Source organism: Ostrinia furnacalis, unplaced genomic scaffold, assembly GCF_004193835.3.
Source record: "Ostrinia furnacalis isolate ACB-3 unplaced genomic scaffold, ASM419383v2 OfSCF2303, whole genome shotgun sequence".
NCBI classification, from domain to species: Eukaryota; Metazoa; Arthropoda; class Insecta; order Lepidoptera; family Crambidae; genus Ostrinia; species Ostrinia furnacalis.
The window spans coordinates 44464-66431 of NW_021132542.1; the positions used below are offsets into that span (position 1 = coordinate 44464).

Genomic DNA, 21968 nt, shown 5'->3' on the forward strand with positions numbered 1-21968 from the left:
TTCAGAAAATTAAATAGTCCAGTCAATAAAGCATTATAGATGGAAAACTGTAGAACACAATTTCTGACTTCAGGACTTTATTTAGACTAGTTAGGAGGTGAACATAGCAAAAGTCCCCGCCCTTAGCCCTTGAGCTGGCGGGGTGAGGGGGGTTTAAAGGTGCCACTTTTCGGTTTTTCGCTTAATCCTCGAAAACTATGCGTCCTAGTGACATGACTACTATGAACCAAAAAATGCATATTCAATTTGCTACAGGTGAAATAGTCAAGTTTTTCTATAAATTGTATAGTTTTCGCGGCATCTGCTCTAGAAGGTCTATAATATTGGAAATTTTATTTTTGTCCCCGAAAGCCGATTCCGCGAAAACTTTACAACATATAGAAAAACTTGACGGTCTCGCCTGTAGCAAATTGAATAAGTTTTTTTTTGGTTCATAGTAGTCATGTCACTAGGACGCATAGTTTCCGAGGATTAAGCGAAAAACCGAAAAGTGGTACCTTTAAACCCCCCTCTCCCCGCTGGCTCAAGGGCTAAGGGCGGGGACTTTTGCTATGTTCACCACCTATCTAGGGTAAATAAAGTCCCGAGGTCAGAAATTATGTTCGACGGATTTTTCTCTACACCGTCGTTAAGGCATTCATTGACTGGACTAAAAAACCAAATAAATAATCACAAAGGATGGTGCCAGGGTCTGGACCAAGTGCTGCCCAGAATCAACCCATAGTGCATTTTGTTCCTCAGGTCAATACTAATGTGTAAACCGAAGTGCACTGAAATCTATCCCTGGAGTTAAGAGAAAAAAAGAGTTTTGTTTTGAATTATTTACATACAAAATATCATCGATGTACACGTACTATGCATAAGATATCGCGATTTTGGCATTAAATAACACTCGATATGTTGAACTTAACCATACTGCATCCGTACACTTTACTTTAGTGCGACTTAGACATTATTTATAAGCGATCTAGCGCTGTTGCAGTAGTTTGGTTAGTTGACAGAAATCATTATTTCCAAAATGAAGCAAGAAGTTTTAGTTCTCTATCCTTGCGAAAAATCAATTTATCAATGTATTACAATCGATTATTGAAGTTATTGTAAGTTAATGATTTCTGTCAACTAACCAAACTACTGCAACAGCGCTAGATCGCTTATAAAGAATGTCTAATTCGCACTAAACTAAGGTGTACGGATGCAATATGGTTTAGTTCAACATATCGAGTGTTGTTCAATACCAAAATCGTGAAATCTTATGCGTAGTACGTATACATCGATGATATTTTGTATGTAAATAATTCAAAACAAAACTCTTTTTTTCTCTTAACTCCAGGGATAGATTTCAGTGCGCTTCGGTTTACACATTAGTATTGGTCTGAGAAACAAAATGCACTATGGTTTCATTCTGGGCAGCACTTGGTCCAACTTCCATACATGGATTGGCACTGTCCTTTAGAGCAATTGAATTACTAAATTCGTTTTAAGTTGCATAAAGGATAAAGTAAGTTAACACGTTCTAACACCAACTTCAAAGCTATATTTGTATTTACCTTTCCTTATTTTACCCTACATCTGAGCTGATGTAGCGACAACGGTCTCAATTATGAGCTACCCTTTTGTACAAAACGGTGTTATGTATACCCTATCAGTATTTATCAAGTAGCTTAGGCGTTAATTCTAAGGTGGGTCTGTATATATTTGAAGCCGGGATTCGCCTGTTAATGAAACAAATATTGGCCCGGGTCCGCGAGTATGTGGTTTCGTAATTAATTCTCACATTAATGGAAGGTTGAGTTTCGAAGATGGAATCTGGGTTACCCTGTTATTTTAAGCGTAAAAGGCTACATACAACACAAAGCCAAGTTGATAACGATTTCAAGAATAAACAAAGAAAAACTGATTAATTTGTAAACAAGTCTGGGGGAAATTCTACACCCATTCCCAGTGCAACTGGGGTGGCATTTGAACAAGCCATCTCATAAATTTTAATCGTACTCAGAAAAATGTTTCAGGTAAACAAATGAATATATCTATTTAAATAAAAGCGAAATACCACTCACTGATTAATCACAAAATCTAAGGCTGAGTTGCACCAACTTACTTTGACCGTAACTTTAACAATAACCGGTGCTTTTTGTATGGATTTTGACACATTTTTGACGTTTGCTAAAGTCAAAATAAGACGGTGCAACTCAGCCTAAGAAAATATAACATCTGCAAACTTGAAATTTTGGCAAGTCTTAAGCCTTATGGGGCGTAGACATCCGCTAAGAACGAATTTTATGAAACCCCTAAGGGGGTTAAACGGAGTCCACGCATACGAAGTCGGGAACGACCGCTAGTCACACATAAAATATCGACTTTAAAAATCATACAGGTCTAAGAAAAATCTGGTCGCCGACTAACAATAATAAAATAGTTTTAAGTCAGTCATTGCGATTAAAATTCATAAGCAAAGTTTTCCACTGTTACCTAATAATAACAAAATTTTAATTTCATTATATTCGATAAGTTCGCTTAGTTCTTAGCATTTTCTGGCTTCGGGTAGCCTTAGATGAATATTAAAAAATAGTTCTATGAAGTTGAAAAGAAACCAACAACTGTTTTAGGGTGTTTTCAATATTGTGCTGATTCAAGACCATGTCGGCAGTGTGGTTTAGGCAAATTATACATGTAATGAGACCAGCCCTACTCTTCTAGTGAATGTCGTAAAAGGGGGTTAGTCCCAACGGCCCCGGTGGATCTGCCCCGTCAACGGGGAGGATGGGAAAGTGTTTCAACGACCCCGGTAGTCATAGTCTTAGCGTTCAACGGGGTGGATGGAACACATCAAGTGTCAACCACCCCGGTATATCGCTTAACGGGGCGGATGGATCAAATCAAGTTTCAACCACCCCGGTATTTCACTAAACGTGACTGATGAGACAGATCTAAAAGGTTCCACCTCGGTATACCGAAAATAAAACCTGTTAATAAAATAAAAAATAATAATAATGTAAATAATAATCAGTTTTATTTAACAGTCACTGTTTTGTCTGAAATCAGAAAATTGATGTCTTCATTTTAATTATTTTAATTTTCATACAAATCGCATTTTATAAAATTTATTTTGTATGAAAATAAAAAAAAACAAAATGATGCTATCAAATTTCTGACTTCACCATACCATTTATATGCCCATGTTAACATAGGCTAGTGTCGGCTCATATACCCATTTACCTAACACCATGTAGAAGTAATAATCATATTTTTTAACAATTATATTTTGTGTCAATTTTACAAATTATTATTTTGTTGTTAATGATTTATTTAATTAGATAATAGTTTAAGCGCTAGTGTTAATCAACAACTGATTAATGTAGGTAACTACGTCTCTGTGATTCTAAAGCAGTGGTTCTTAACCGGTGGTCCGCGGACCACTGGTGGTCCCTGGAGGCACTCCAAGTGGTCCTCGAAGAGCACTTGCACGCCTTTTTCAAAACCACTTTTAACTGATTTTTGAAGTCTAACTGGTTTACTTTTGACCGATTATGATTATGAGGTGGCAAGACCTGACAAGACAGAAATTTGCTAAAATGGTCCCTCATGACCTAAAGGTTAAGAACCACTGTTCTAAAGTAATAATTATAATATTCTGCAATAATTTTAGATTTTTTTTGTTGTTATTATTTGTTAGTAGTATCACAGAATAATAATAAGTACTACGTACAGAAGTTTTACTTCGCGAAGGTATTTAAAAAAAATTATGCTCAATGTCATTAACAATATGGTGTAATTTAGCCTGTCTCAAGAGTCAAGCACCATTTTGTTGACAAACGTCAGTGATCGGCACTGCGCCAAAGCTATAGGGCTGACTTCGGTAAAATGATGTGACGTGAGGTGCCAAACTGCGGAAAATGGCGGAGGAAATACATGATTTAGCATGAATTATCATAAATAATATTAACTACTTATTTACCTCTCAGTGTCTTGAGGCAACTTAAAAAAGTACATTCTGTGTTTTTATTATTATTTAGGCAGATAAATACTGCACAATATTTAATACACCATTTTCTTTATTTTCTTCCATCATACACAAGAATACGCGTGCGTGCGTCAATGTTCGCTCGTATGTGAGGCCTTATCGAATAGTATCCTGTAGGTGGGCCATCGTGCGTGTTTTGTTTTCGATGTAAACTCGCGGAAATGAACAGGCCTGGTAGTATGTAGTTTAAGAGTTACTTTTAATAACATTTAAGTGTTTATTGACTGATTAATGTAATTGCGCATCTGTGATTAATTTGTTACCGTGATATTTTAAAGTCAATTTTAGAATACTTTTTTCGTTATTAATAATAATAAATAATAAATAATTTATTCGTTATTAATGATTTATTTAATTAGTAGTTTAAGTACTATTGTTAATCGTTCGTTCGTTTCAGCTAAATGACGTCCACTACTGTTAATCAACACCTGATTAATGTAACTACGTATCTGTGATTCTTAAATCAAAATTATATTTTGTAAACATTTTAGATTTCCATATTATTATTTGTTAGTGAGGAGTTTTAGAGTTACTTTTTATCACATTAGACTATTAGAGTGTTATTAATATTGACTGATTAATGCAATTGCGCATCTGTGATTCTACAAGTAATCTTTAGGTTTTTGACCATAATATTTTGTGACAATTAAACTTACTTTTATTATGCTGAAGATTTTTTAAACAGTGACTGTTAAATAAAACTGATTATTATTTTTTATTTTATTAACAGGTTTTATTTTCGGTATGCAATACCGAGGTGGAACCTTTTAGATCTGTGTCATCCGTCACGTTTAGTGAAATACCGGGGTGGTTGACACTTGCTGTGTTCCATCCACCCCGTTGAACGCTAAGACTATGACTACCGGGGTCGTTGAAACACTTTCCCATCCACCCCGTTGACGGGGCAGATCCACCGGGGCCGTTGGGACTAACCCGTAAAAGGGGTTGTAAAAGGTAAAAGGCGACTAAGAGACTAACAAATATCATCATCATCATCTCAACCATAGGACGTCCACTGCTGAACATAGGCCTCCCCCAGTTAGTTAGTTAGTTTTGCAGGGCAATCGAATACCGCACTTAGCCTCATGATAGGGCCATTGTGCGCGATTTGTTTTTGATCTTCCTACTCCAACCACCCCAGATCCCCCCAGAAGGCGAGCAGCCCGTNTTTTTTTTCAAACATCTGCAATTCATAACAAATTTGTCGAAAAAAAGAAATCTGAAAAAAGTCAACCCAAAAAAAAGATAAAAATGTTTAAAGCCTACTGGGTCATAAAATTTTAAAATGTCACAAAATTAACTCTATCTCCTAAACTAAGCACAATCGTGTAATATACATGGGGGTGATTTAGGTACACCTTGATGTAAGGAATCTAAATTTTTCTTTTAGATTTCACTGTTTTGGCCACCCTGTATAATAATCAAACAACAAACTCGTAAATTGCATTCTTATTTAAATTATTTACGGAAAACATGATTTTAGGTTTAACTTGCTATCATCAAGAGATACTAATTAATAAATACCAAATAAACAGATAAAGGGGACGGCATTAAGGCACTCAAAATTCTCAGAAACCATTGATTTCGTGTTTGTTTGTAACTGTATTAAATGTATGAAAGCTGGAAATATAGGTTTTTTGAACACTTTTGTGCACTTTTTCAGTAAGTAAACATTTGTTCGACATCTTGTATACCTACTATAAGAAATATTCGAGTGAGATCAATTATCGATTATTTTCGTCATCCTTATTTGTATTAAATTTAATTAAAATACACTAAGGCTGAGATGCNACGCGCTCCTGCAGTGAGACCAAACAATCTGATGATGATGATTTTTATACATTTTTAGACTAGATGTAGATGAGAGCATACATATTATATAGCTCGTAAGTCGTGCATCGTGTTCCCGACGCATAATAAATTAAAAGCACACTCATAAGCCGACTCGCGTGCTTGTCGTAAGCGTGTTTTTATTATCTGCGGAAAACGCCGGGAAGCTAGTAAAGCTCTGCTTATACTAGCTTTATTACTTTGATGTGTATGTACAAATTCCGAATTCAAGTAATTTGTTTGGTAGTTTTAATCATTAATGCCGGTTTCAACAATGTGAAATTAATTTATTTTGCAAGAATTTTTAATTAAATAAGTAGAACAATAATCTTCTTAAACTAAAATAGAGACTCTACATAGTAATGTATGTCGCGTTGAGTATTTTAGTTGAAATGGAACTTATGAAGTTTAAAATGTTCTTAAATATTTCAAAATAGCCATCCCACGTGTAGAATGATAGTTAATCCTAGATCAATTGTGTATCAAGAAATAGAAAATCTCAATAATTAAAATATGTAATGTAATACTTATGAAGTTCGCTTTACATCTCCTGTCAAACATTTCTCGACTTAAAGCTAACATTCCCTTTTTTTAAATAATATTCTGTATTTTCATCTATATGAACTTCCCTATGGAAGTAAAAGAACTCACCAGTTCTTTTCAACAGTTATAATTTGAGATCACAAACAATGTATGTTATGAAATAAGGCTTTGGCTACATTGGATGTGATAAGCATTTCCCAATAATCCCAACCAAAATGTTTGCAAGTTGTCACGTAACATTTTAAATTCCATTAAAAGGTTTCGAACTTCAAAACTCCGTCAATTGGGTATTTGACACCATTTCCCAATAATTCTAAAGCACAACTTTTATAAAAAGACACTTCTTTCTGGTCTTAAAAACTTAATTAATTTTTAATTACCTGTAAATTACGATTTTTGGTTGCATTATAATTGAAAAAAGTATTTTCATTGAGTTGATAAAATGTCAAAAAAGTCAAAAGTCAAAATTTCTTTATTTGTTTGGACTAATAAATAGTTCTTACAAATCGTCATTTTGCTCTTAAGGAGCCTCTACATGTCTCATAATCTTTTTACCCTACCAGCGCTTCGAGACCAACATTTGGCAAGTGCTGAGAAGAAGCGCCGCAACAAACTCAGTCACCACTGTCTGCCGGTTAATATAAATAAATAGAAATAGTAGTAGTAGGTACATTCGATTCAGGAGCAGTTCACTGAATTTACCATGCATTCTTGTATGNTAGTAAATTAGAAAGAGTCGCGCTCCTGCAGTGAGACCAAACAATCTGATGATGATGATTTTTATACATTTTTAGACTAGATGTAGATGAGAGCATACATATTATATAGCTCGTTAATCTTGCATCGTGTTCCCGACGCATAATAAATTAAAAGCACACTCATAAGCCGGCTCGCGTGCCGGCCTTTAACTTGCCGTAAGCGTGTTTTTATTATCTGCGGAAAACGCCGGGAAGCTCATAAAGCTCTGCTTATACTAGCTTTATTACTTTGATGTGTATGTACAAATTCCGAATTCAAGTAATTTGTTTGGTAGTTTTAATCATTAATGCCGGTTTTAACAACTTGTTATTAACTTATTTTGAATGTTTTTTAATGAAATAATTGAACATTAGCCTTCTTAAAGTTTTCAAAATAATGTGTTAAAATAAGATATGGTAGGTAATACTTATAAAGTTTACTTAGCCCTTTTACTCCTCCTTTGATCAAGCCTTTCAAATTAAGGCTAACATTCCCTTTTTTTTAAATAACATTCTGTATTTTCATATAGACAAGTAAAAGAACTCACCAGTTCTTTTCAACAGTTATAATTTGAGATCACAAACAATTTATGTGATGAAATAAGGCTTTGGCTATATTGGATGTGATATAAGCATTTCCCAATAATCCCAACCAAAATGTTTGCAAGTTGTCACGTAACATTTTAAATTCCATTAAAAGGTTTCGAACTTCAAAACTCCGTCAATTACGCAAATAAGCTTCCGTAGCTACGAAACTCGTAGCACGCTACACGCTCCGCCGTAGCGCCAGGCGGCAGTTGCCGCGCGGCTGTGCTACGGCGCGCACGCTACTACGAACTTTCGCCGACTCCGTAACAGTGAAATCGTAACAACCAAACAAACTTCTCCGACTAGCATGCTATGCGACTCCGAGCTTGTAAAGCAGTACCACCACTGGCTCAAAGGTAATAAATACATACTGTCTCACTAAAACAAGATTCGTAACAAATAAAAGTTTTATAGTCTTTTTTATGGGACATAACGCGAAACTACAATGTCTTGGGCAAATAAAAGGAGATGTGTGATGTTTAATGCATACCGCTTTGTATGAACCCTTTAAGATTTTAGCATTCATTTTTACGAAGTTTGTAATTTAAATGTAATGCATAAATAATTAAAATAAATAAGTTCAGCATTAAATATTTTTACTAACGTACATTTACATAAATAAACACCGAGCGAAAAGGCAATGAATTGTATTGAAATACTTTTCTTGTGAACAATCATGAAAATTCCTGAAAATTTCTTCAAATCCAACAAAAATACAGTCTATAGTCACCAAAGATAACATTTACATTTGAATATGATAATTTTACCTCATTTGAATCATAATCAAAATTTAAACGTAATAACAGCCTTCATAAACTTCAAATACTTAAAATGCAAGTCAAATGAGCATTTATTCAAGAAAACTTTGAAATGAGAGTTTGTTAAACTTTCCTTGTGATATTTCTTGGAATAAGACTCCTTTTAACTCAGGTGTAGATCACCTTTAAATGTATATTAAGTGAACCTGTGATTTAGTGTTCATAAATATTGGTAAAAATATTTAACTTTGTAATTATAAGTGGTAACTCTTGATAACTCTTGACGATAGAGCAAATTTGCTCAGAGGACGTCTATTCTCTTATGCTTTGAATCTTTCCCAAGTTTGACTCTTTGACAGCTCATCGTTTTACCCAGAGAAAGGAAAAATATCACTATTCTTTTGAAAAATGATAGAACAGAATACACAATGCTTTTAATATCTTGGTCACAACCTTATATTTTGAGGGATGAATATTGGAATAATTTATTAATTTCTTCATGTCTTGATGGTTCCCATGAACCAACATTGGCATTGTGTGGTTTGATCCATACCAAGCTAATAACATAGGTAATATTCATTTGTACATATTTTAGTATTATTAAAACGCTTCTTCTGACAAATCCGTGACGCCAGAATATTGCATTGCCATCTAACTTTAATATTTATTTAAACTTAATTTAAATTAAACTCGTCTCCTTTTATTCAGTGGCGACGACAAACATAATCGTAACCAGAATCTATAAGTTAGACCACAGGGCCTCTTTCACCTTCTCTTTGACCAGCAGACCAAAAGGACATTGCGGTTAACAGTTCAAATTTATTTTATGAAATAAGTATTTTCAAATATTGCAAACTAGCGGCCGCCCGCGTCTTCATACGCGTAGATCACGTGTAACCCCCTTAGGGATTATATTTTGCAAAATCTCGTCTTAGTGAGCACCTACGTTCTTAATGGAACCCCCATGCAAAATTTTAGACTCCTAGCACTTGCAGAAACTGATGATGAAACAGATTTCGTGATGAGTGAGTCAGTCAATCAGTGACCTTCTGCTTTTATAGATGTAGATAATATCACATGATAATATCACATGCATTTGATTTAAGATTTATTGTAATGACAAAATACGAGTAAGCCTATGTCATACATTTGGAATTTGGTGTTTTTACAATTCTCCGTGATGGTGAAACTTTTCAAATTCTTACGCCATTTGCCCTTTGACGTGTACGTTTATTACGCATAAAAGGGAAAATGACAAATTTATGGCTTCAGCTATAAATATCTTCCTTTTATCACCTGAAATAAAAGCCAAATGGCGAAAAAAGTTTATCGAATCCCATGCAGAGAAAGTACGAAGAAAAAAATTGCCCAAGTGCGTGTCGTGTCACGCGTAGTGTAGGATTCCGTTGTTGTCCGTCGTTACCACAATACATTTATTTCAGAAGCAAGCAATTACTTCATCTAAAGTCACTTTTCATATTTTCATCTAAGGAATTTTACTGGTTAAATTAAATTTTATAAGTATATAAGTGATCTATCTTAACCGCTATAGTTTTTCTTGAAAGTTCATGAAAATGACGCCCTACTCGAACAAAAATTGGCACTTCAAACTTTAATAGTTTGCAAACAGATCCCTAAATCGAAAAATAGTCTTTGAAACCCCTAAGCCATTTTAAAAGACCTATCCAACGATACCCCACACGATGGGGTAGAAGATGAAAAAAAAATCATCCCCACATTACATGTAGCCTAAAAAATTTTTTTTTTTTCAAAATGTTATTCTACCGTTTTGTCGGCGTGATTAATATACATACCTCCACAAAATTACAGCTCTCTAGTGCCAGTAGTTTCTAAGCAAAACCTCGGACAGACAGACAGACATATCGAAACTATAAGGGTTGTCTGTCAGGACTACGAAACCCTAAAAATTTGTGTAGGTGGCAAGGTTAATGTATACTTTCATGGGTTGCCAGTTTTGGACCGATGTCTTCATACATTGATAAATGGAATGAACGAAAAATATCTACCTTTGTCAAGCTCACTAGAGTTAAATAATATTATCTGTTTTAATATGAAATGATACGAGGGATACGTTTAAAAAATACTTTGTTCTACACTGACACGTGGTTGTTATTGATGTTGTATTCAACATCGACAACCAATAGGATGTTTTTTCAAAATTTGGACGAAAGATAATGTCTGTCTACATAATACGTGAGACAAACTGCTGTTACGGTCATAAATAAATAAAAACTACTTTTTTTTTCTTTGTACCGATCCTCAAAAAACATCAAAGCGTGGAAGAAAAAAATACGGAATAAGTACTGACAGTCAAAATATTGTCACTACATCAGACTGAATAAAATTGTGAAAACTATGACAGCACGATTATGCAAATAGTCTTGTAATTTCTCATCAGAAACATTTACCTGCTTTATTTTAATACTTTGACATGAAAATTGTCGTAAAAAATATTGTAATTACAATAACGACCTTGCGTTATTTCTATTACGTGATTTCGTACATGATATGTCGCATGTGTTCATATGACATAATACAATACTATATTATATTATCAAAACATAAATATTTTAATAATAAGGTTACTACAGTATACATACATACATGAAACCTGTCGACATGATTCTTTTGGAATAAAACTGCCGACAACAAGCCACCGGGCTGCCAACGGGCTTTCTGTGTAGAGTTTTATAGGACAGGGAAAGGCAAAGAAAATATACCTAGTTCAACTAAGATAGCAAGGGAAAAATTAACGTCGTAACGTGATTTCCTCACATAATTTGCCATACAAAATCTAGGTAAGTATATGAGCATCGCGTTTTTACAGTTCAATAAAAGTCATTCAATATTATATTCATTCGAAATTCGCAATTGCAATTCATAATTTAAGAATATCATCATGTAATTTCATGTAATAAATTTATTATTTTGTGCTGGCATATTCAAAACATGCAATCCTAGCTCACAAAAGATATTTTAGTTTTTTTTATGGTAAACCCTTTTCAGCGTCCAGTATCTTGTGCCTGCCCGTATAATTTGTTGATTCTCATCCTCGTTCAGGGTTATAACCTGTCGCAATTGCTAACGTAGGTCGCCAACACAATGGTTGATCTAATTTCCCTGGCAACTTTGAACCTGCCCTTTTCCATCCATTAATTTTACGAACTTTTTCCGTGAGAGAAACTGGTGCGGCCATTTTTAGAAGGACGAAATCTGTTTGAAATCTGAACTCATCATATGTTACACATCCAATATCAGTCTTATTATCTTTTCTTATTACTCTAGGGTCTATGTACGCTATTGCATAAAATGTAGTAAATGAAAAACAGGCAGATAAAGGTATGTGATTTATTATGATTCATAATAAATCATAATTTATGAATCATTACACAACAGATTCAAAGAATAATAATAATTATACAAACATTAAAGTATCAATATTATTTTGAGAATTATCATCACGTCATAGTTGTTTTGTAATTAAGATGAGCTAGCTTTGAAAAGACTAAACAATGAAGACTTATACATATAATGACCACAAAAATATCAGGTTGCGAACTAAATCACGCAAGTCGGTACACAAATAGCTCTTTTGTTTTGTGTTTACATACCTACCTTGAGGCAACGGGTCTATTCTATAACTCAATCTTGACTATCGTTTTCGTCGCTTCTTTATTTCTCTCTCGACCTTACAACAGCGTGAATTGTTGAATGAACAGTTGTGATGGATAGAGATTTAAACAGACCGGCATGATTTTTTTCAGGAATAGCACTCTATTTTGACCGCAAACGACTTTTGTAATTTCGCTCCGAGCGAGGTTTGAATGATGACATTTTCAGCCAGGAATCTGTCTATCAAATAAACTGGATTGTTTCGTACTTGAAAAAGGGAAATCTCGATTAATATCAGATTTGATTTGTGGAGTTTTTTTGCGTTTGACTTTATTTGTTTTTGACTTTATTAGTAGGAAACAAAAATGACCAGCTTTTACATAGTCTCGTGTGAGTTTTGGACAAACTGCAAGAATAGGTACATGAGCTGCTGTTTGATTTTCGTGATCGATTGTATAACGCACCTTCGAAGTATCAAATCATTAGTTAACAGAAAATCAGCTTAATTAAGCACCGCAATGTGCTCATGAAACTGAAAAATATACATAGGTAGTCTGCTTATTTTATTTGGTGTGGCCCACCTGAGAATGCAGTTTCCTTGCAAACACCGAGCTTTCTTTAAGGGATCAGCTTACACCTTTTCCTAATCTTAAAATTTTGCAATCTGTTCAATCAAACGATTGTGATTGCGTGAATCTTTGTGATTGTGGGTGGAAAAACAGAATGATCTCCTAAATGTCTTTAGTCAAATTATTTAGCCTTATCAAACAAACTTTTAAGAGAAACAGGTAATTGATTAAGATTCAATCAAAACTTGGATTTGTTGTTTTGTTTTAAGAAATAGATTTATCGCAAGTTAATTAAAGATTTATTTGTTGGCTTGTGTCTTTTTGAAGCACTGGAAAGAAACCAATTACCCAAATATCAATTTCTTAAATGTCAGTGACAACTATGTGAATTGAATCATTAGAAAAGTGAATACCTAACCATTCGACTCCACAAAAGTTATGTTAAAAGTTCAGTCGGTGAAATTAAAGTTTTCTCCGCGCAACCTGTGGTTGAAGCGTTGTTGTAAACTAAATCTGTCATGAAACTTTAAACTTTAGTTCTGGCTCGCGTAACAACCACATGTAAGTTATACTTGGACTCACGGATGAACGTGTTAAATTCCGCATCAATTATTTCGACCCATTAGGTAACCACACGTATAGTCCCTGGCACGGATCTTGAGCGCTGAGGGAATGATGTAATGATGTTTCCTTTAGAAGAAAAGTAGATTTACGTATCAGTAAGAACTATACGTTACAAGAAGTAAATTCAATGAGAATAAATATTCTTTTAAGTACCAGTACTAAATATACCTAAGTAACGAGAAATAAATTCAAAGAGTAAAAAATATATCCTACTAATATTATAAATGTGATAGTTTGTGACGTTTTCTTTTATAAACTCAGTTTAGAGATTTAAAGAGATTGGGACCCAGGAAAATAACATTTTGTTTTAACAGCCGGTTTTTTTTTCTATTTAAACGTTGAAGTGTAAGGTTTTACAACAGGACAATAACTTGTATAAAAAATGGAACACATTTTTTATAAAAGTTAATTTTAAGTAAATACTACATAGTTACACGTCAAACATGTACCTACATAAGTAGGTGACGTTTTAACAACTGCTTTCGTTATTCAGAAGGTAGGTCGAGGATTTTACTATCCAGGAAAGTAAGAGCCACTGCTTTGTTATGCAAAATCGGCGACGTTTTCATGCTAAATAGTGGAATCACTGAAGTGAACTTTAAAGTTAGGTACTAACATCTCTTCTTAGAGGACTTTCCAATTACCCTTTGTGTTGGTTGGTAGTTGGATGGATACTGAGGCTCTGAAACACTGAAGCTGTGAGGTAATAGTAATGTGTAACGTTTCGATAAAAGAAAAGAAAAAGTATGTATTCGATGCAAGTAGGTACAAAATAGATAACCACTATAATAAAACCAAAGTACAAAAACACCAAAATGGCAAATAAGCCATGACGGCCGAGAGCGCGTCAGGAACACTGGGCCCCGACTGCGCATTTTTTTTTTAAATCACCTTTTCAACCGACTTCAAAAAAAAGGAGGAGGTTCTCAAATCGACCCGTATGTTTTTTTTTTTCTATGTTTGTTACGCGATAACTCCGCCAATTATGAACCGATTTGAACATATCTTTTTTCGGCGTATAGGTAATACCTCAAGGGTGGTCCCATTTAAATTTAATAATAGAAAAAACAACCCCCAAGGGTGCAAAATTGGGGATGAACTTTTTTATACGCAATATCTCCGCCGATTATAAATCAATTTGAACGATTATTTTTTTGTTGAATAGGTATTATCAAAAGGGTGGTTTTATGCGAATTTGAAGAAAATATTTCATCCCCAAGGGTGGAAAATTGGGGATGAACTTTTTTATACGCAATATTTTTTAATTTTTCGTTTTTTTTTGTGATCGCGCATTTGAAGTCGGTTTTTTTTAAAGTTAATGTATTTTTGCGCGCAAGTTTTGTAAGAAATTGCAACAAAAAGGTATGTTTTATTAATTCATTTAGTTTTGTTGAATTTTATTTTACGAACAATCGGAAATGGCGCGACGCGATGGCAGTTCGAGAGAAATGTGTTTAGTAGTTTGCTTACACGCATTTCGACGTAGTTAAGTACCGAAACTTTTTATAATATCAATATACCTAAGTAGGTTACTGTGGACATGGTTAGTATAACCTAAATTATGTAACTTGTGTTTGTATTTTAAATTATTTGCGATACTAGCTTCTGAATGATCAGTGGCAGACAATTCTTACATTGCTGTCACGCGAAAACTTCCTTATTTTCTTATACGGCTAAAATTTAACCATACCTGCTTCTAAAATTTATGAATGAACTTCTTGTACCTATACTTACCTACCTATTCCGACTGAAAAACTTAACAATTACTTTGAAACGTAAAGACTGATGTTTGTACACCCACACCTGTGTGTGCCGACAAACGTCATTTTACACTGAAAACACTTCCCCCACAAAAATGTATTTAGTAACGAATTTTTATCATGGAGTCTAGCTTTAATAAAATTAAATGTGGTTTTGAAATAAGGCTCAATGGCTCAAAGATAAAAGGCTGCTTATACTGGTTTTAGATTAATAGGCATTCCAAGTCTACTTGATTAGGATAAACCAACTTTTGTACTTTTTTGTGTTAGTTTAAATCATTCTAATAAATGTAGTTTCTTCTAAATTCTTACTGAAACTTTTACGATGGGAGGAGTGTTGTCAGCGTTTGTAAACATACTCGATTTTCAGACTGAAACTGAAACCATTTGTTTTTCATCAGAATAGGGATTATGTGGATGTTCTGTTACTTCTGTTACAGGTAAATGAAATGTTAATTGTGGTTTTTGATAAGGTGATGTTTCAGGATGAGGGTGTTCAGGTTGCGGCGGCGGATTGCCGCGGGGTGCGCCCGCGACGCGCGCGGGCATAAAGTGGCCCCCGCGCCTCGCGGCCTTCAGTCCAAGCTGAGACCCGCGACCGCCAACACGCTTTCGTGACGCCCACTCTCGCTCCGAACCGCCGACGCACACCACGCGAATATCCACTTGTGTTGTGCGCCACTTGCGAGTTGCGCGCCCTTTCTCTCACGCAGTGTGATCGTGCTTCGGTACGTGAATGCAAAACCGGACTACTCTCTTAACACGAGACACCGACAAGGAATCACCAGCCGTCAGGACCTCTGCATATTCCAACAGGTTAGTGCAACTTTTGTCGCAGCACGGCGAATGACTGCATTTGCGAGTTTCAGTTTGGAAGTCGGTTTCGGGTGACTTTCCAAAAGGTCCTCGTTGAGCGGCTGGTGGTGCGCCCGCGCCGCGGCTTGCGGACACTTTTCGTAGATATGCGTTGGCGTTCGGCGGATACTCGGCCGTTCCTAACGAGTTGGGTTACCAATTACCTACAACTTCGCTCGGCTGTACTGTTAAGGTTAACAGCTTCGACGGTATTTGTAAATATTCAGACTGTGCTTAGATAATAAACGTAGTCACGACAGTGTCGAGTTTGTCTCGGCTTTACTTGGAATTGTGTTTTGCACATTTGAATTTGCCATATTGATGTCACAGTGAAAAGTGGCGCTCGATTCGACGCGTATGTTTGGTTCTTTTGTTCGCGCATTATTCACCCGCGACTGCTGCGAAACACAAAAACCTATTTTAATAACATCTACGACGCCTGCTAAAGAGTCTGAGAAATAATAATATCAACAGATTGTTGTTTACACAGAGATTTTAGATACAAATTGTCAGATACAATTTGTCATGTCAAATAATACAAGTTTTCCACCAAATGCAATGTGATTATGAATTATCTTTCTGAAAAACAAATCAATTTAAGAATATTTACAACCTAAGAGCAGATTTGAGTTGTATTTTATTTACTATTACTCTTTGATTTTTTGCTTTTCTTGATAAATTACACGGAATAGGGTGAAAGTAGACCTAATGTTAAAAAAAATAAAAAAAAATAATTTCATAAATATTTAAAAAACTATTTTCCCCATTTAACTTATGAGGTCTATTGTGAAGAATAATTATAAGGTTATCTTTAAAAAAAACTTTAACTTTTTAATGCAATAAGTAGTAATAAGTAACAATACCAGATTTAGAGGACAACACATTAAAGTAAATTTCATAATTATACACAACATCAACTAATTTAATTAATTTCTCGTTCTAAAACTTGTAAAAGGTACTTTTGCTATTTTGTTAATTGTGTTTTAAGTAACAAAGTAATTATTTATTCAAAAAACGAAAATTCTTTCAACTATCTTGTTCTTTGTTTTAAATGGTTCCGATGGTTTGATAAGATATCAAAAAGTAATGGTTTGGTATTTCCTATGCGATATCAGAAGAGAGCTTTAAGCACCAGTATCGTAAGGAGATAAGACAGTAATTTTATCTCCTTACAATGGGGTACATACCTACCCCATTTGCATTCCGGCAAAACTTTCAAGAATACTGAATGTCTTCATTACAATAATAATCTTTAGAAGAATTACAGAATTACCTTGGAAACCTAAACTGTTAACCTAATAGTTATTTACTAAACGCAACTTAACAAATATCAACCCCAATACATATTTATTAATATACACGCAAAAGTTTGTGAGGTTTGTTATTCTTTCAATAGCAATAACTAGAGACGGGTTTTGATGAAAATATTCAATGTTTATAGTTTAAACCAGTCCACAATTTATCGAAATCACACGGGTGAAGCCACGGGGATAAGTTAGTAATAGAATAAACTTTGTTCCTTCGTGTTGTTACCAGCACGATTTCGTAATGAGCGCCTGAGGACACATCTACCTGCGGGTGATTGCGAAATAATTCAAGAGGAATATTGGTACCGCCGTATCTATCTTTAGCACTAAAATCCACTATTTTTAGCGTAAATCTAATTAGATAACTAGCGACGACCAATGTGGGCAAACTAGCTAATGACAGGCCATACCCGCATTACATTTTAGACCACTGCCACACTGACGCTATTGTAATAATTGATGAGAAACACGTAATTCCTTAATGCGTTTTAGTTGATTTATTTAAATTACCCAACATCAAGAGACACATTAATTTGCTTTAATGTTAAATTATGCCCAAAATAAGCTTTGTCCACGGATTCGAACGAGTCGTAGGAATTTAATATTAACTGGATATAACTAGTACGATCCAGTTGAAGTCGAAGCTTGGTATGAAGAAACTTAGAGGGTATTGCATAACAACTGAGGAGCTAAACCACGTTCGTGATGCTATATTTTGTGTGCAGCTTAAGTTGTAGTACAACCAGCAATGTTTACTCTAAATATTTAAAATATGATGCCGGCAGGCTCAGGCTTTAACTAGGGTTATAGAAAATAAATACATATAAACAGTACCTACATTATTCATAATAATTTGAGCCCTTGATCATCGAACAGTTCAAAATCATAAATATTTGACACATATAAATCATACGAGTATTAGCGAATATAAATTAATAGTGGTTGCCCACAGTAATAATAGTTTAATATTAAAGAAACATTAAAGTTTCAGAAAGTTAAGCGCAAGGAGCACTCGTTTAAGTCTTTTACAGGTCGTATTAGAAAGTTATTTTTTGTCAAAACAAACGCGACTTTATATTTACTTTTAACATGTTACGTGAAGATAACATCTCGTTTGGATGTGAAAAATGACCTTGGCCTGGATACGAAAGCCTGCCTCAACTGGATAACGGTACCTGCGTTGCACTATCGAATAAATAAAAAAAATAGACACCTCACAAATGCTGTACTAAATAGTTTATTTGCTTGGACTAGCGGCATACTTATCTAAATCATTAGCTCCGAGCATGTACTACAACATCAAGCAGACGACGGGTGGTTGCTAACGAAACGTTTATATTGGGTTCCGTAAACGTTTGACTTTCTTTTCGAGTCGGACGCCGCCAAAAGTAAAAATTAAGACGCATCGCTTGTTTTAAACGACACATGAATCAAAAGGCTAATGAGTTTGTATTGCCTTAAAGCAATGCTGAAAAGATTTTATATTACACAGAATGTGACATTTTGGACACTTACTCGTATCACTATTCGGGGACAATATACAGACATTTTCATTTATTCATTCTATTCTAGTTTTGAACTAAGAAGTTAAAGGTGTAGGTGTTAATATTATTCATGTATTTGGGCAGGTAAGGGAGAGTCCGCTAATTTGGACCAGTTTTTTTCAATCCCATTTTACACATAGTTTTCTTTTGTTTTTGCTGATGTCCATGGTATATAATAAAGGATACATTGTTCAACTTACTATTTCATAAGTATTAATTAACATGATTGTTGTATATTTAGCACAAATCAACAAAGTACGAGTTCAGAGCTTCGGTCCAATTTAGCCAACCGGTTCGATAATTTGTACCACAGGGTTACTAAATTGGGTTTCAATAAATTTCAAGCCTATAAAAAAACTATGGCAAAATATTATACGATACATTCTTAACAAATTAGGAAACGAAAAGGAACAGTAGTTAATAACATAGAAAATCGATATTGTTTTACACGTTATCACGATTTTGAGTACCAGTTTTGTAATTCCAATTATCGTAACGCACACCTATACCTAATCTACTTTGCCAGTCTTTTGCTTTCATTTATTGTTAGTCAAACATAACTACGCTATTATAACTTCAAAATATGATTTACTAAAAAAAATTTCAAAATCCTTTGGTAAAGTTCCATACAACTTGATGTGGTACAATTTAGCCGACTAGGTGATAGTGCTTTTAAAAAATCGGTAAAAAATATAGCTTATAAATACCGAAAAATGTTTCAAATAATTGTAATCCACACTAATTTACGCTTCTAAATAATAAATTAGAAACACCCTGTGATTAAATTTAACAAAATTACAAACTAAACATGTATTGTCAAAAGTTACTTGAAAACAATGAAAAAATACTTTTCAAAATAAAACACACGTGTTTGTTGTCACGGCAAAAACCACATGGCCGATATTAATTTGTTTTAGTTGTGTATCGGTGAGTGTTGCTATTACAGACATTCAATAAATACTTTACGAAATATGAGGGTGGTACAATTTACCCGGCGGTACAATATACCGAACTCTCCCCTATTACTCGTAATTTTTTGTATGTTTTTATTATAACGCGTGTTATGCCCGTTTTCACCATCAATCCCTAATTTTTAAGTGACCCCTATGGTAACAAATAATATGAAATTTGTTTTCATAGGGGTCACTTAAAAATTAAGGATTGATGGTGAAAACGGGCATTAGTCTCCCAAAGAGATTTTAACACTTTGCACATTACAAGTCAAAGATGAGATGTCGGGTTGTATTATGACATGAGATGATTTTCGATCACTGAGTGCTCCAGGTTGAAAAATCGACACTTTCCAGGCTATTTCGGTCTCTTGCTGACCGGCCAGGAACCGGTCTGGCCGCGGATTCCACGAGAAGCTAAGAAACTAGTTTGCTCGGTGCGTCGCCCGAGGATTTGGCAACATGTAGGCAAATGCACTCACAGTCAAGGCTCGGTGTGCATACGATAACGGGGGGTTTGCAGCTAGGTATTAACTTTTCTATGACAAAACATTTTTGGGATCTAAAAGGTATTACCTAAGAGTGCTCTTTGAAATTAAATCTATTGCGAATATTGATTATGATGATGGCAAAGAAGTATCATCAATCGATCCTCATTTCACATTTCAAATACGAGTATCATAATAAAACTGACCTTCAAACTTTCTCAAAATTTTCGGTACAAATACATTTTAACTTAAAATAGATACTTATGGTTTAATTTTAGTAATAGCATCAGACAGAAAGCTCATCAGACTTGTATAGTTTGAAATATTCTTGTTTGTAAAATAACAGTGATAATCTTACAAAAGGTCTCATGTTTAATACTGTGCAAATAAATAGTTATTTCTAATATTGACATACTCGTGACAAACAATATTCAATCAAAATACCTAGTACTTATTAATTTCTCATTTTTTTACATTTTAAATTCTTATTGTGTATCTTTTCTGAATAGGTACACAAAACATTTTTTATATTATTAAAGTTATCTTTTCAAAGTACCTACTGGATTAAGTAAAAATAAAAATAACCTATTTAAGCGCATATAACCGATACTTCATGGGCACAAAAGCCTTCGTATTGTATGTGTGTGTCGAAATTAATCGTCTGATTACTTGTACACGGGTATATTCACTGCTGAGTATAATAAACGCAATTACATGGTTTAATAGAGCAGTAAGGTTAACTAGCCAATTTTTTTCATAAATTCAAAATGTAGCATATTGTTGCTAATATTGCGACTAATATGCTTGTTAATAATATGCACAATATAAGTAGCGTGACATGATAAGTTTATTTAAAGATATTCTAAATTATACACTGAACTACGAAACTACGGATATAGTGCATTGTGTAACTGCAATAACAATTGTGAGTTAAATAATTATGTCTATTGCCCCGATTTCTTTGACCATTTTTAAATTGGACAAAATATAATATTATTATGTCCTTCCCGCATCTCATAATCTACTATATAAAATAAGTCGGGTTTTCCTTCCTGACGCTATAACCCCAGAACGCACGGACCAATTTCCACGGTTTTGCATTCGTTGGAAAGGTCTCGGGCTCCGTGTGGTTTATAGCAAAGAAAATTCAGGAAAATTTAACAAACGAAATTCCACGCGGGCGAAGCCGCGGGCGGAAAGCTAGTATAGCAATAAAACAGAACTGGAAGTTAATGTGCAAAAATTATCAGACCAACATGGCGTCGATCGGGACATTGTCGTGACGTGACTGTGACACGCGCGTGGCAATTATTTGGCGTACAGTCAGCATTAAATATTTTGATATTTGACGGTGACTGTACTCCTTTCCATACATTATATTCGCATGTTATTGTTGTTCATGTGTACGGAACATAAGAATGTAGGTATTTTGGGTACAATATTTTGCTTGTTGAATTACATTAGCATTAAAATATTATTCGATCATACCTATTTGAAGATTAAACGACTGGCATATTATAATAAATCAAAAAGATTTTGTTTTAATCTCTAGAAATCTAGAAAAAGAAATAAATAATGAAAATTATATAATTAAATACAGGTAACGTCGTCGGCATTATATCAAACTGTTAAACATATGACGCAATATATGCTTTACTTGCACAAAGCTTTTTGTACGTCTGTGGTTAATCATTTAATCATATCCATCTTTTCTTCATAAAATTCAGCTTTTAGATTTAAAAAACAAAAAATATCATATTA

At 34.4% G+C, this 21968-nt stretch overlaps 1 protein-coding gene across 2 annotated transcripts in view; it reads left to right on the forward strand.

Moving 5' to 3' along the window:
- The first annotated feature begins 15650 nt into the window (after positions 1 to 15650).
- LOC114354970 (UNC93-like protein) overlaps positions 15651 to 21968 on the forward strand; it is a 77743-nt gene continuing 71425 nt past the window's right edge. For both annotated transcript variants that reach the window (XM_028307592.1, XM_028307591.1), the window contains exon 1: positions 15651 to 15879. The gene's annotated coding sequence lies outside the window, so the exon portion shown is untranslated. The remainder of the gene's footprint in view (positions 15880 to 21968) is intronic.